General features: G+C 36.1%; 1 non-coding gene across 1 annotated transcript; it reads right to left on the bottom strand.

The window, feature by feature from the left end:
* Positions 1-3,360: 3,360 nt before the first annotated feature.
* TRNAH-GUG (transfer RNA histidin (anticodon GUG)) lies at positions 3,361-3,432 on the bottom strand. The gene has a single exon. It is a non-coding gene; the product is annotated as a tRNA-His (tRNA).
* Between the last annotated feature and the right edge of the window lie 4,233 nt (positions 3,433-7,665).

Below are 7,665 nucleotides of genomic sequence, written 5' to 3' on the forward strand. Positions count from 1 at the left end.
CAACAATTTCTTTCCTCGGTCTTATCTTCCACCGAACCAACTTCTTTCTCACAAGCAATGAAATCTTCTCATTGGAAAGAAGCCATGGCTAAGGAAATTTCGGCCTTGGAAGAAAACAAAACATGGACACTCACCAACTTACCACCCGGCAAGAAACCTATTGGTTGTAAGTGGGTGTATAAAATAAAGTTCAAGCCCGATGGCTCCATAGAACGTTATAAAGCTCGCTTAGTGGCTAAAGGCTATACTCAAATAGAGGGCTTGGACTACAATGATACTTTTGCTCCGGTTGCTAAACTAGTAACCGTTCGTGTCCTTCTCTCTCTCGCCGCCATTAAAGGCTGGTCTCTCCATCAATTGGACGTTAATAATGCCTTTCTCCAAGGCGACCTTCATGAGGAGGTTTACATGAAACTTCCCCCCGGATTTTCATCTCAGGGGGAGTCTAAAGTATGCCGCCTTCACAAATCTATTTATGGTCTCAAACAGGCTTCCCGTCAGTGGTTTTCCAAATTTTCCTCCGTTCTACTTGAACGTGGCTTCTCTCAATCTAAGAGTGATTATTCACTTTTTACTTTTCGTTCCCCCTCCACTCAGATTTATGTTCTAGTCTATGTGGATGATATCATTATCACAGGAAATAATGATCATGCTATTTCCAAGTTAAAATCATTCTTAAATAATGCTTTCTCCCTAAAAGATTTAGGACGTCTCCAGTACTTCCTTGGTATTGAAGTTTCTCGTTCGTCACAAGGCATTTTTCTATGTCAAAGAAAATATGCACTTGATATTTTAAAAGATTCTGGACTAACCGCTGCACGTCCCTCTGAGTTCCCTATGGAACAGAAACTTCGCCTTAGTCCCACTGACGGTACACCATTGACGGATCCGTCAGTTTACCGTCGCCTAATTGGCCGGCTTCTCTACTTAACAGTTACACGGCCAGATATCGCTTTTGCTGTGAATAACCTTAGTCAATTCATGCAAACACCTAGTCAGGTACACCTAGACGCCGCCCATCGCGTACTACGATACTTGAAAGGTACCCTTGATAAAGGAGTATTTTTATCCGCAAACAGCTCTCTCCATATCACAGGTTACTGTGATTCAGATTGGGCTGGTTGTCCTTCGACCCGTAGATCGACTACAGGATATTTTACAATGTTGGGATCTAGCCCACTTTCATGGAAATCAAAGAAGCAACCCACCGTTGCCAAGTCTTCGGCAGAAGCAGAATATCGAGCTTTAGCCATCCTCACATGCGAATTACAATGGCTCAAGTATTTATTACTTGATTTTGGAATTGATCACTCGGATCCGATGACAGTTTATTGCGACAATAAAGCCGCTCTCCACATTGCTGATAATCCAGTCTTTCACGAACGTACCAAACACATTGAGATAGATTGCCACATCGTTCGTGAGAAGATCAAAGATAACGTCATTGCCACGCGCTTTACAAGTTCAGATTCTCAGCTTGCAGATATCTTCACCAAACCACTCGGGGCAGAACCGTTCAAGAACATTATTGGCAAGTTAGGCGTTACTTCCATTCCCGCTCTAACTTGAGGGGGAGTGTTAGAGAGTCTACTCCACTCGGCTAAACCGAGTGGATTAGTCCATTGTTAGGGCAAGGATTTCCTACTATAATTAGGAATCCTAATCCTAGTGCTATTAGGAATGTTGTATTAATTAGTTTTTCTATTTCTATTTTCTATTTCTAAAACTTCTTCAATGTAAACCTATATAAAGAGATCGTTACATAATGTAATAAACATGTTATTGTGAATAAACAAAAGGTTTTACCTTAATCTCTCTCTCACACAATTAACATATCATCTTCTTCTTCTCGGTTCTCTCCGAAACTATCTCACTTCATCTCTCGGTCTCACCGGAGCTGCTGCTGCCTCCTCTCGGATTCAACCGAGTTTAGTTATTCTTCCACTCTCGGTTTCACCCGAGAATCACTCTCATACCTCTCGGGTTCAACCGAGAGCTGCTGTCCTTCCTCTCGGTTCACACCGAGAGCATCTTCTTCCATTACTCGGATTCAACCGAGTTATTACTTCGTCATCCTCGGCTTCATCCGAGTCGATTATCAAAAGGTACGCACCTCTTCACACCTTTCCTTTTGGAGTCTTCTGAGAATAGTCTCACATGGGAGAAGGGGTTCCTAGCAACCAAGAATACAATGTCTAAGTCCTCTCCAATCATTGCCAATTGGTTTTGAGTTGGATAACCACAAACTTAAACTAGTCCTCTTAGCTGTTTCGCCTCCATCTTATTCGCCTTTTGTTTTATTTTCGATCCTTGCAAATATGGGAGCAGGTTGTGCCATAACTTGACCTTCTTTAAGTCCACCCCAGCTTGTCTCAGTTTGCAAATATAACTCCAACAATCAGATTACCACAAAACCAAGATACAGAAGAAATTTTGTAACACCCAAGTTTCAGTGAGCTAGAAAGAGAGACACAAGTAATAGCTTCAAAAATTATTACCGGTCGGCAGGTCCTATTGAAAAAAGAAGACAGCAAACACCATAATTATGGACTTTTAATTGGACTAAAAAATGTTGAAATTCAGTTATCTTTTTTGATCAAATCTCGTCGGAATGAAAAATATAGGTTAAGAGAGAAACCTTCGCAGTAGCTTCAGAAGAAGCACCGCCTTTCTTGAATACAGACCAAGGCGCTCGCTCAGCCATATACATGTTTCCTGTATTACAATCTCTAGTATAGCTTCACAAGCTAATGATAGCCGGCCCAAGCATATTTGGGGTCCAAAGCCAAATCAATCTCCTCCTTGGGATTATCTTCTAGGTGCTAAAGGTCAGATTCACATATCATCTCCTAACTATGAGATCTCCTACCCTTTAACAAAAAAAACTATGAGATCTCCTACAGAACAAATACCAATATGGGCTCATAAAAACGGATTTAAAGCAATTAATCATGTCTTAGCTACCTAACAGTCCTTGAAGTTAAATAAAAAAAATGATTCTTACCAGCTTCTCCACATTATCTTTGAATTCATTTCAGTTGACTGTTGTGCTCGAATCAACAATTAAAGTTCAATTTACAATTTTTCTTCAGCAGCCGATGTATAATTATGAAAATATGATGTTCATAAGAGCAATGAAGCAAGACGGCAAGATATTTACCTTGCCAATTAGGTGTAATGAAACAGGCCAACCTGACAAAATGCACTCTGTATAAGATATTTACCTTACCAATTAGTGCTGATATATACCTGAGCAGCAACCAAAAGGAATAGGTAAACAACGAGGCCGTTGGTTGCCTTGGCGGGAAGAAAGTCTACCGATGATGTAAAAAAGAAAAAAATGTAACAACATATAGTAAGTGTGGCTGCTGGGATTCGAGCCCAGGTCTCCACGGCCACAACGTGGAATTCTTACCACTAAACTACAGCCACTTTTGTTGATCATACAACAAAACAATTCTTACTCAATCTTTAAACCGGTTCGTTTTTAGCTAAATCTTGATTTCATTCATGGCCCTAGACCTAAAGATGGGGATCACAATCACGACACCAGTCAAGGCAACCAGCCAACAACTGAACCCTTCCACGTATCTTATCTGTTTTGTAGACGAAATTCCAATCCCATGACTAAGGCAGATCAAACTTTTCGCCCTATCATGAAGATTTATTGCCATTTGCCCCCGGTTAAGTTAACTTTTATACACATCAATCCTTAAACTTCTGTAATCTTATTTTCTTTTGACGGGACCAATTTTTATTATTTTATCAAGTTTTTATTTGACTAACAAACGTAAAAATATAAAATAAATAATTTATTTTGATTGTTTTCCGACAAAAAATAATAAGATGTTTGATCAGAATCCAGGCAAAGGCGAATACAACTATGGGCGGTTCCTAACTCTGGTCATGGGCAAAAGGTCGCCAAGTATTACCAAAATAGAATAACTAAAAACCCATCTCAACAAAGTCGACCTCGCACTCCCAATCCATAACGAGCTCGTATCCAAGCATAACTTTTTTGGTTTTTGTTTTATTTTGCTAGTTAATTATTTTGATAAGTGTTGAAGTTCAAAGATTCCAAAAAGAAACTGAAACCAACTGATCTGATTTAAAAGTCAACTCCCTAGATCTGTGTATCACATCCTGAGAAATGGTGGCAGTTAATTTCGTTTTCTCTCCGAAATCGGTTCAATAGTTGTAGCACTACCGTAATTCTCTTTTGACTATATTTTTTTGTTTTTTGAAACATCTATAATATTCTCCAAGATATAAAGATGGTAGTCAATTAGATTTATAGGGACAACCTTGTTTTGAATCCAAAAGTAGACTAATTTGATTTTTAGTTGTTTATCATCAACTCCGACCACCACCACCATTTATCGGGTCCTTTGATTCATCTGAAAATATTTGGGTTACAAAACCATCTTTTTTTTATGGAAAAAATGAAGATTTTCTTATTAGATATGCATTTTTGTTGTTTGAAAGGGTTATGATGTCGGCACCCTCTTTGCACACAAAAAAGAGTGCCAATTGCTAAAACAGTGGCCCATATATAACATCCTGATTTAGTCACTTTCCCAAATTGCAGCCATTAGAGCTTCCACCTTAGGGTTCATGCTCCGAGAACAGCTTGAGAATTTTTTAGAATTTATGTATACATTTATGCAGGATTTTCTGATTGTTATGTATACATTTATACAGGTTTTCTGATTAGGAAAGATTTGTTTATGATATAATTATAAAGAATCTGTTTATGAGAAATTCTCCGGAAGCATTACAAATATTGGATCAAAATGTTCCAATATTTGTAATGCATCACACGTGCTAAAATAAAGAGAGGAAGGCCAAGAAAGAAAAATCTATTGATGTTGCACACGTGCGAAAATAAAGGTCTAGCTCACAACATTCATTAATTTTAGGGATAAAACTAATTGACAATAAAATGGAGTGACCTCAATTGCATATTAGTGGGAAGGGTCATTATTAAATATCCAAAAACGTTACATAATAAGATAAGGGATTCACGTTCAAAACTCTATTAAAGAAAAAGCCTCACATTAATCCTCCTCCTCTTTCGTATACTAAAAACAAACAAAATAATTGTGGCGTGTTTGTCTTTACTTTTCTTACGGAAGTTGATTTTCCCTAGATTAATAGAATCCAAACCCCCCATCTTAAACTAAAAACATTTCAACTTCCGCAACCCCCCCTCTTTCTCTTTCTCTATAAAACCCTTTGTCTTTCTCTTTCTAGATTATTGGAAATAATACAATGGAATATTACTCATCACAAATGGTAGGAGAAGAAGAAGAAGAATATAATCAGCCAAGAGCAAGGAGCTTTAGGGATGAAGATTACAACACTAGAAGAATTTTCTTAAGAAGTTACCCACTTTACTTAGAAGATCATCATCAATTTCAAACAACAACATCACTAGTAATGGATCAGTCTTCAGTTTTTAAAGAGAATGAGGTAGTCTTAAAGAAGAAAAATGTTACTAGTAGTAATGGGGGGAAGAAAAATTTACTCAAAGAGAAAATATTCCGACTACTTCGTTGGGGTGAAAGAAAGGTTTTACATCTCAAGAACTTGAAGCACAAAGTCTCATTCTCTTTTGATTCCTTTGGGTTCAAGACCTCTACTCCTTCCTTGCTCTCTCTCTAAGGGTTTACTTTATTTGTTTTCTCCGTCAAAATAGTAAAATTCGAACTATGGTCTCTCTAAAGGTTTACATTACTGCTTAACCAAAGTGAGTTTCACAAAGTTTTACTTCTCTTTCGAAAACCCATCGCTCTCTGTCTCTCTCTTAAGTTGAAAAGTTATTTGAAGGAAGTTGTTCATGTTTATGACATATTAGGGTAGCTTGATGTATTTGGGCTAATGTTTGTTTCCCTTGATTGATTGTTGTGTACTTTAACTAAAAATTCTCATTTTCAAGTATATTGTTAGTATTTTTTGTTAAATGGTAAAATTTAAATTCTTACGTATCCCCGTTGAATAAATATACTACTATATGTTACCACTCAATCGAAATAAGTCATATAAGTATGTATTTCACTCCTTAGTTTTTCATGAATTGGAGCAATACCCACCACTTGATGTGTGGAAAATTAAATAGAATAATCTAAATCTCAATGTAGTATTTAGATCCTATAATCCAAGAGTTCGTTGGTCAAGAAATGTACCATGGGTAGCATGAATTTTTGGTTTAAAAATAGCAATGGCAAATCTATAATCGTGGAATCGAAGTTTCTTTTACTTTATTATTACGAAATGAACTGGCTATGGTCGTACTCGGTTATTGTATTCTATCTCTCTCATTCAATCCAAAATTCTTGAACTTCTCATCTTTGTTTATGGCACAAACCTTGACACTGCTTACATATAAATTGTTGATCTCTAAGTAATATTTATGACCATCTATTATATTTTGACAGTTAAATTTTAGATGGTCTGTAGCCAAACTATGTGTTCCGGGGAAAACATAATGACTCGGATTAAAGTATAAAAAAAACATTGTATCTAACAAAAAAAGGTAAAAGAAACATTGTAAGATTTAATTACCAATACCTAAACTATTAAAAATTAGAAGGCATGCTTGTGCAAGGTTAAATGTATCATATTAAGGTGGGAAGCCCTAGATAATGGAGGTTGATTGCTATATATGTAATTAGATTTGTTACAAAACTCCGAGATAATGACCATCATAAAATCATTAATGTTAGACCCAGGCGACTTCATTAAGTCATGCACGTTCAAGGAAGAGTGTTTTTCGTTGAGAAGATGTACTAAGAAGATATAAGTTTGGATTCTCGTCTTGTTACTAAAGAATTTACTAAGGGGGGGGGGTAGTGGAGCAAGACTTTCGCGGACTCTTGAGAGTCCGCGAAAGTCTGAGGCATTCAAATCCAGACATTTGAGAGTCCACGAAAGTCTGTGGCATTCAAATCCAGACATTTGAGAGTCCACGAAAGTCTGAGGCATTCAAATCCAGACATTTGAGAGTCTATGAAAGTCCGAGGCATTCGATTGTAGACAAAATATGTCCCAGACTTTGGTGGACTTCATAGTTTGATGAATTTGTGAAGGATTTGGGACAAATTTGGAAGCCAAAATGTCTTTCAAAAAACAAGAGACATTTGAAGTCCATCATGTGATCAAAAAACAATAATAATATTAAAATAATAAATGTCTACCAAATGTGATTAAACAATAATAATAATATTAAAATAATAAATGTCTACCAAATGTCCATCAATGTCCACAAATATTCACAGATGTTTACGAAAGTCGAAAAATATATTTTTGAAATGTTAGTATAAACATATTATTTCATGTGATTAAACAATAATAATAATATTAAAATAGTAAATGTCTACCAAATGTCCATCAATGTCCACAAATATTCACAGATGTCTACGAAAGTCGAAAAATATATTTTTAAAATGTTAGTATAAACATATTATTTCATGTGATTAAACAATAATAATAATATTAAAATAATAAATGTCTACCAAATGTCCATCAATGTCCACAAATATTCACAGATGTCTACGAAAGTCGAAAAATATATTTTTAAAATGTTAGTATAAACATATTATTTCATGTGATTAAACAATAATAATAATATTAAAATAATAAATGTCTACCAAATGTCCATCAATG

Source organism: Eschscholzia californica, unplaced genomic scaffold (genome assembly GCF_041429995.1).
Source record: "Eschscholzia californica isolate CP2 unplaced genomic scaffold, dmEscCali1.0.p SCAF_1, whole genome shotgun sequence".
NCBI lineage: Eukaryota > Viridiplantae > Streptophyta > Magnoliopsida > Ranunculales > Papaveraceae > Eschscholzia > Eschscholzia californica.